This window comes from Arachis hypogaea, chromosome 15 (genome assembly GCF_003086295.3).
Source record: "Arachis hypogaea cultivar Tifrunner chromosome 15, arahy.Tifrunner.gnm2.J5K5, whole genome shotgun sequence".
Lineage (NCBI taxonomy): Eukaryota > Viridiplantae > Streptophyta > Magnoliopsida > Fabales > Fabaceae > Arachis > Arachis hypogaea.
The window spans coordinates 113,441,527-113,449,849 of NC_092050.1; the positions used below are offsets into that span (position 1 = coordinate 113,441,527).

Consider the following 8,323-nt stretch of genomic DNA (forward strand, 5'->3'; position numbering starts at 1 on the left):
ATATATGTGTACCACATCTTTGAGTGTCACCATAACCTCACCGACTGGCAATACAAAAGTGTGAACCTGCAACCTCTACCTTTTCACAAGAGCAACTAGCAATGCAGAAAGTTCTTTGATCTCTCCAATTCTTGAGATTTGGTAGAATCTCGTTGTTTGTAAGGCCTGATCAACCGTCGGATGCCACATCTCCAGTGAATCAATTTTATAGGACAAAAAAATTCCTGTTAGCCTGGTCCAACCAATATATATTTATTAACGTTCAAATAATAATAATATTATATCATTAAATCAGAAAATTTTATTTAGCAATTATTGTATTCATTAATTATATTATTTATTAACATTTATAATATTTTTAAAAAATCATAATACTATAACAAAAATCCACAAAATAATATTTAATATTAATTATATTATTTATTACATTTAATAATTACAAATTAAAATAAAAAATTTTATAAATACATAAACATATAATAACATTAAATCCAAAAAAAATATTTATTATTATTTATTAATTTCAATAATGATTTATTCAAATAAAATAATATTATTTCCAAAAAATTATAATATTATAATAGAAAAAAAATCACAAAATAATATTTTTATTAATTATATTATTTATTAATTTTAATAATTATAAATTAAAATAAAAAATATTATAACAGAAAAATATAATAACAATAAATTCAAAAAACAAATTATTAATATTTATATTATTTATTAATTGTATTAAGTATTTATTAAAATAAAATAATATTATTTTTGAAAATTATAATATCACAATAGAAATTCAGATAATAATATTTATTATTAATTATTTTATTTATTACTTTTAATGATTATGAACTAAAACAAAATAATATTATAATAGAAAATAATATTATAATAATATAAAAACAAAAAAATTATTTATTAATACTTGTTAATTTTAATAAATATTTATTAAAATACAATTATTTTATTTTTGAAATATCATAATATTATTATAATACAATTGTATGGACTATTATATATTTCTGAAAAGTCCTGAATGTTAGCTTTCCATAGCCGTTGAGAGCGTGCCATTTGGACTTCTGTAGCTCTAGAAAATCTCTTTCGAGTGCATGGAGGTCAGATCCGGACAGCATCTGCAGTGCTTTCTCTGTCTCTGAATCAGACTTTTACTCAAATTTCTCAATTTCAACCAGAAAATACCTAAAATCACCATAAAACACACAAGCTCAAAGTAGAATAAAAAAATGTGAATTTTGCACTAAAACCTATGAAAACATAATAAAACTTAAACAAAACATACTGAAAACTATATGAAAATGATGCCAAAAAGCGTATAAAATATCCGCTCATCAGAACACCAAACTTAAACTGTTGCTTGTCCCCGAACAACCAAAAACAAAGTAGGATAAAAAGAAGAGGAGGATACAATAAATCTCAGAGTTTTCAATGAAACTCAGTTTCAATTAGATGAGCGGGACTAGTAGCTTTTTGCTTCTAAATAGTTTTGGCATCTCACTATCTATTAAAGCTCAGAATAGTTGGCATCTTTAGGAACTTAAAATCCAGATGATATTATTGACTCTCCTAGTTTAGTTCTTTTTTATTTTTAACAAAGCTTCTTTAGAGTCTTGGCCGTGGCCCTAAACACTTTGTTTTTCAGTATTACCACCGGATACATAAATGCCACAGACACTTAACTGGGTGAACCCTATTGGATTGTGATTCAACTTTGCTAGAATCCCCAGTCAGAGGTGTACAGAGTTCTTAAGCACACTCTTTTGCTTTGGATCATGACTTTAACTGCTCAGTCTCAAGCTTTTCACTTGACACATTCACACCACAAGCATATAGTTAGGGGAATCAGTTCTTGTGAACCTTCACACTAATGGAGTGCTTAATTTCTTCTGTGTCACGCCCCTGCCTCTGTTGTTCTTTCCTCATAACTCTTTGTTCTTCTCTCATGGCCCTTTGGTCTTCTCTTATCTGGCTTCTTCTGAGGTAACTTCTGATGAACCAAGGCATTGAGTTTCTTGGTGAGTATTGGAGGTTCTTCCTCCAATATCTCTGTGCCAAATAACTTGGCATTCAGCTTCATCAGAATTCCTAGGTACCGAGCAATTTTTTCCTCCCTAGTTTCCTCTTCCTCATCAGAGGAAGAGTATTCTTCAAATTCCATTCTCTTCAACCAAGCATTCAATGGAACTTCAATGGGCTCCTCATGAACCTTGGGTTTCATCAGTTCTTTAACAGGAGAGTTCTCAATGGGCTTAGGGTACCCAACTACTCCTATTGTGGCATTTACTGCCAGGACTTGTGTCTCTTTAGGCATTGAACGCCCAGCTTGTGTCCCTTTGCTGGTGTTCAACGCCAGTTGTTGTGCCTTTGTGGGCGTTGAACTCCCAGCTACTACCCCATAGCTGGCGTTCAACGCCAGTGATGCTGCCTTTGTGGACGCTGAACGCCCAGCCACTATTCCCTGGCTGGCGTTCAACGCTAGTGATGCTGCCTTTGTGGGCGTTGAACGCCCAGTTACTGCCTTGAACGCCAGCTTTTTTTGCCATTTTGGGTGTTGAACGCCCAGTAGGGGCTTCCTTACTGGCATTTAACGCCAGTGATTCTCCTTCAGATTCGGCCTCAACTTCTACAGTGATGGCCTTGCACTCTTCTCTTGGGTTAACTTCAGTGTTACTAGGAAGAGTGTTGGGAGGAGTCTCAGGGATTCTCTTGCTCAGCTGACCAACTTGTACCTCTAGATTTCTAATGGAGGACCTAGTTTCAGTTATGAAATTGTGAGTGGTCTTAGAGAGTTCAGAGACTATGGTTGCTAAGTCAGAAAGGATCTGCTTAGAAGTCTCCGTCTGTTGCTGAGAAGGTGGGAATGATGGTCTGTTGTTGAACCTATTTTGGGTTCTTTCACCTTGAGTGTTGTTGAAGCCTTGCTGAGGCTTCTGTTGATCATTCCATGAAAAATTAGGATGATTTCTCCATGAATGACTGTAGGTGGTTTCATAGGGTTCTCCCATGTAATTCACCTCTTCCATCACGGGTTGATCAGGATCATAAGCATCTTTTCCATAGGAGGTGTCTTGAATGCTGCTAGTTGCAGCTTGCATTCCAGTCAAATGCTGAGAGATCATGTTGACCTATTGTGTTAAGATCTTATTCTGAGTAAATATGACATTCAGAGTGTCAGTGATGAGCGGATAATTTATACGCTTTTTGACATTGTTTTTAGTATGTTTTTAGTAGGATCTAGTTACTTTTAGGGATGTTTTTAATAGATTTTGTGTTAAATTTACATTTCTGGACTTTACTATGAGTTTGTGTGTTTTTCTGTGATTTCAGGTATTTTCTGGCTGAAATTGAGGGACTTGAGCAAAAATCAGATTCAGAGGTTGAAAAAGGACTGCTGATGCTGTTGGATTCTGACCTCCCTGCACTCAAAGTGGATTTTCTGGAGCTACAGAACTCGAAATGGCGCGCTTCCAATTGCGTTGGAAAGTAGACATCCAGGGCTTTCCAGCAATATATAATAGTCCATACTTTGGCCAAGAATTGATGACGTAAACTGGCGTTCAACGCCAGCCTTCTACCCAAATCTGGCGTCCAGCGCCAGAAAAGGATCCAAAGCCAGAGTTGAACGCCCAAACTGGCACAGAAACTGGCGTTCAACTCCACAAATGGCCTCTGCACGTGCTACACTTAAGCTCAGCCCAAACACACACCAAGTGGGCCCCGGAAGTGGATTTATGCATCAATTACTTACTCATGTAAACCCTAGTAGCTAGTTTATTATAAATAGGACCTATTACTATTGTATTAGGCATCTTTGGATTACCTTATGATCCTTTGATCACGTTTTAGGGGGCTGGCCATCTCGGCCATGCCTGGACCTTCACTGATGTATTTTTAACAGTAGAGTTTCTACACTCCATAGATTAAGGTGTGGAGCTCTGCTGTTCCTCAAAGATTAATGCAAAGTACTACTGTTTTCTATTCAATTCTTCTTATTTCGCTTCTAAGATATCCATTCGCACCCAAGAACGTAATGAAGGTGATGATTATGTGTGACGCTCATCATCCTTCTCCCTTATGAACGCGTGCCTGACAAACACTTCTGTTCTACATGAATTAAGCTAGAATGAATATCTCTTAGATCTCCTAACCAGAATCTTCGTGGCGTAAGCTAGAATGATGGCGGCATTCAAGAGAATCCGGAAGGTCTAAACCTTGTCTGTGGTATTCTGAGTAGGATTCAATGATTGAATGACTGTGACGAGCTTCAAACTCGCGATTGTTGGGTGTTAGTGACAGACGCAAAAGGAGGGTGAATCCTATTCCAGCATGATCGAGAACCGACAGATGAATAGCCGTGCCGTGACAGGGTGCGTGAGCATATTATTCACTGAGAGGAGGGGATGTAGCCACTGACAACGGTGATGCCCTTGCATAAAGCCAGCCATGGAAAGGAGTAAAACTGATTGGATGAAGATAGCAGGAAAGCAGAGGTTCAGAGGAACGAAAAGCATCTCCACTCTCTTATCTGAAATTCTCACCAATGAATTACATAAGTATCTCTACCCCTATTTTATTATATTAAATTCGAAAACTCCATTATCACTTTATATCTGCCTGACTGAGATTTGCAAGGTGACCATAGCTTGCTTCATACCAACAATCTCCGTGGGATTCGACCCTTACTCACGTAAGGTATTACTTGGACGACCCAGTGCACTTGCTGGTTAGTTGTATCGAAGTTGTGACAATTATGAATTAAGATCAGAGCACCAAGCTTTGGAGCCATTACCAGGATTTGTTCGAGCCTGGAGATCACAATTTCGTGCACCAAGTTTTTGGCGCCGTTGCCGGGGATTGTTCGAGTTTGGACAACTGACGGCTCATCTTGTTGCTCAGATTAGGTAATTTTCTTTTTGTTTTGTTTTCAAAAATCTTTCAAAAATATTTCCAAAACTTTCTCATATGTTTTCGAAAAAAAAATTTATATAAAAATGTTTTCAAAAATTTATTCAAAATTTTTAAGAATGAATTCTAGTGTTTCATGAAGCATGTTGAAGCCTGGCTGGCTGTAAAGTCATGTCTAAATTTATTTGGACTGAGGCTTGCAATTTGTTATCAAAGAGCAATATACTCTCGTGTTAAAGGCTGAAGCTTGGCTGGCCATTGGCCATGTCTAGTGTTTTGGACTGGAGCTTTCATTGAAAGCTTGGCTGGCTAGTGAGCCATGTCTAATTCCTGGACTGAAGCTTTAGACTAACATGGCAAGATTCCTGGAATTCATGTTAAAAATTTTGAAATCCTTAATTTTTCTTTTTCATATAATTTTCGAAAAAAAAATTTAGAAAATCATAAAAATAAAAAATATTTTCTGTTTCTTGTTTGAGTCTTGAGTCATATCATAAGTTTGGTGTCACTTGCATATGCATCTTGCATTTTTTCGAAAATATCATACATTCATAGTGTTCTTCATGATCTTCAAGTTGTTCTTGGTAAGTCTTCTTGTTTGATCTTGATGATTTTTTGTTTTGTGTCTTTTCATGTTTATCATATGCATTTTTGAATTCTTAGTGCCTAAGCATTAAAGAATTCTAAGTTTGGTGTCTTACATGTTTTCTTGGCATCAAAAAAAAATTTTTTCAAAAAATATGTTCTTGATGTTCATCTTGACATTCAAAGTGTTCTTGGTGTTCATCTTGACATTCATATCATTCATACATGCATTCATTGTTTTGATTCAAAAATTTCATGCATTGCATCTTTTTAGTGTTTTTCTCTTGCATCATAAAAATTCAAAAATAAAAAAAATATCTTTCCTCTTTTCTCTCATCAAATTCGAAAATTTGGATTGACTTTTTCAAAAATTTTTGAAAATCAAATTGTTTTTCATGAGTCAAATCAAATTTTCAATTTGAAAATCTTATCTTTTTCAAAATCTTTTTCAAAAATCAAATCTTTTTCAAAATTCTTAGTTATTTTCGAAAATTCCAAAAATATTTTTCAAAAATCTTTTTCTTATTTTTTATACCAAATTTTCGAAAATAACATAATCAATTAATGTTTTGATTCAAAAATTTGAAGTTTGTTACTTGCTTGTTAAGAAAGATTCAAACTTTAAGTTCTAGAATCATATCTTGTGATTTCTTATGAATCAAGTCATTAATTGTGATTTTAAAAATCAAATCCTTTTCAAAAACTAATTCCTATCATATCTTTTCAAAAATATCTTCTTATCTTATCTTTTTCAAAAATATCTTTTCAAAATATCTTTTCTAACTTCCTAACTTCTTACCTTTTCAAAATTTGTTTCAACCAACTAACTAACTTTTTGTTTGTTTCTTAACTTTTTCAAAACTACCTAACTAACTCTCTCTCTCTCTAATTTTCGAAAATATCTTCCCTCTTTTTCAAAAATTTCTTTTTTATTAACTAATTATTTTTATTTTTGATTTAAAAAAAAAATTTCGAAAAAAAATACTAACCTTTTTCAAAAACTATTTTCAAAAATCACGAACTCTTTTTCAAAAATTGTTTTCGAAAATTCACTTCCCCCTCTCATCTTCTTCTATTTGTTTATTGATATACTAACATCTTTCCTTCAACTCTCCAAAAATCCGAACCCCCTCTCTCTCTGAGTTCAGATTTTCTTCCCTTATTTTCTTCTACTAACACAAGGATCCCTATACTGTGGTATAAAGGATCCATATTATTATTACTGTTTTTTCTGTGCCATCTTCTTTGTCATATGAGCAGGAGCAAGGACAAGAACATTCTTGTTAAAGCAGATCCAGAACCTGAAAGGACTCTGAAGAAAAAATTAAGAGAAGCTAAAATACAACAATCCAGAGATAACCTTTCAGAAATTTTCGAACAGGAAAAGGAGATGGCAGCCGAAAATAATAATAATATAAGGAAGATGCTTGGTGACTTCACTGCACCTAATTCCAATTTACATGGAAGAAGCATCTCCATTCCTGCCATTGGAGCAAACAACTTTGAGCTGAAACCTCAATTAGTTTCTTTGATGCAGCAGAACTGCAAGTTTCATGGACTTCCATCTGAAGATCCCTTTCAGTTCTTAACTGAATTCTTGCAGATATGTGATACTGTTAAGACTAATGGAGTAGATCCTGAAGTCTACAGGCTCATGCTTTTCCCTTTTGCTGTAAGAGACAGAGCTAGATTATGGTTGGATTCTCAACCCAAAGACAGCCTGAACTCTTGGGATAAGCTGGTCACGGCTTTCTTAGCCAAGTACTTTCCTCCTCAAAAGCTGAGCAAGCTTAGAGCTGATGTTCAAACCTTCAGACAGAAAGAAGGTGAATCCCTCTATGAAGCTTGGGAAAGATACAAACAGTTGATCAAAAAGTGTCCTTCTGACATGCTTTCAGAATGGACCATCCTGGATATATTCTATGATGGTTTATCTGAGTTATCAAAGATGTCATTGGATACTTCTGCAGGTGGATCCATTCACCTAAAGAAAACGCCTGCAGAAGCTCAAGAACTCATTGACATGGTTGCTAATAACCAGTTCATGTACACTTCTGAAAGGAATCCTGTGAGTAATGGGACGCCTATGAAGAAGGGAGTTCTTGAAGTTGATACTCTGAATGCCATATTGGCTCAGAATAAAATATTGACTCAGCAAGTCAATATGATTTCTCAGAGTCTGCATGGAATGCAAGCTGCATCCAACAGTACTCAAGAGGCTTCTCATGAAGAAGAAGCTTATGATCCTGAGAACCCTGCAATAGCAGAGGTAAATTACTTAGGTGAACCTTATGGAAAAACCTATAACTCATCATGGAGAAATCATCCAAATTTCTCATGGAAGGATCAAAAGCCTCAACAAGGCTTTAACAATGGTGGAAGAAACAGGTTTAGCAATAGCAAGCCTTTTCCATCATCCACTCAGCAACAGACAGAGAACTCTAAACAAAATGCTTCTAATTTAGCAAATTTAGTCTCTGATCTATCTAAGGCCACTGTAAGTTTCATGAATGAAACAAGGTCTTCCATTAGAAATCTGGAAGCACAAGTGGGCCAGCTGAGTAAAAGGATCACTGAAATCCCTCCTAGTACTCTCCCAAGCAATACAGAAGAGAACCCAAAAGGAGAGTGCAAGGCCATTGACATAAGCGCCATGGCCGAACCTGTGAGGAGAGGAGAGGACGGGAATCCCAAGGAGGAAGACCTCCTGGGACGTCCAGTGATCAATAAGGAGCTTCCCTTTGAGGAATCAAAGGACTCTGAGGCTCATCTAGAGACCATAGAGATTCCATTGAACCTCCTTATGCCCTTCATG

General features: G+C 35.4%; 1 non-coding gene across 1 annotated transcript; it reads right to left on the reverse strand.

Annotated features, from left to right (window-relative positions):
• Positions 1–7,294: 7,294 nt before the first annotated feature.
• On the reverse strand, positions 7,295–7,402 carry LOC112752601 (small nucleolar RNA R71). Its single transcript, XR_003177029.1, has one exon. It is a non-coding gene; the product is annotated as a small nucleolar RNA R71 (small nucleolar RNA).
• Positions 7,403–8,323: the final 921 nt, after the last annotated feature.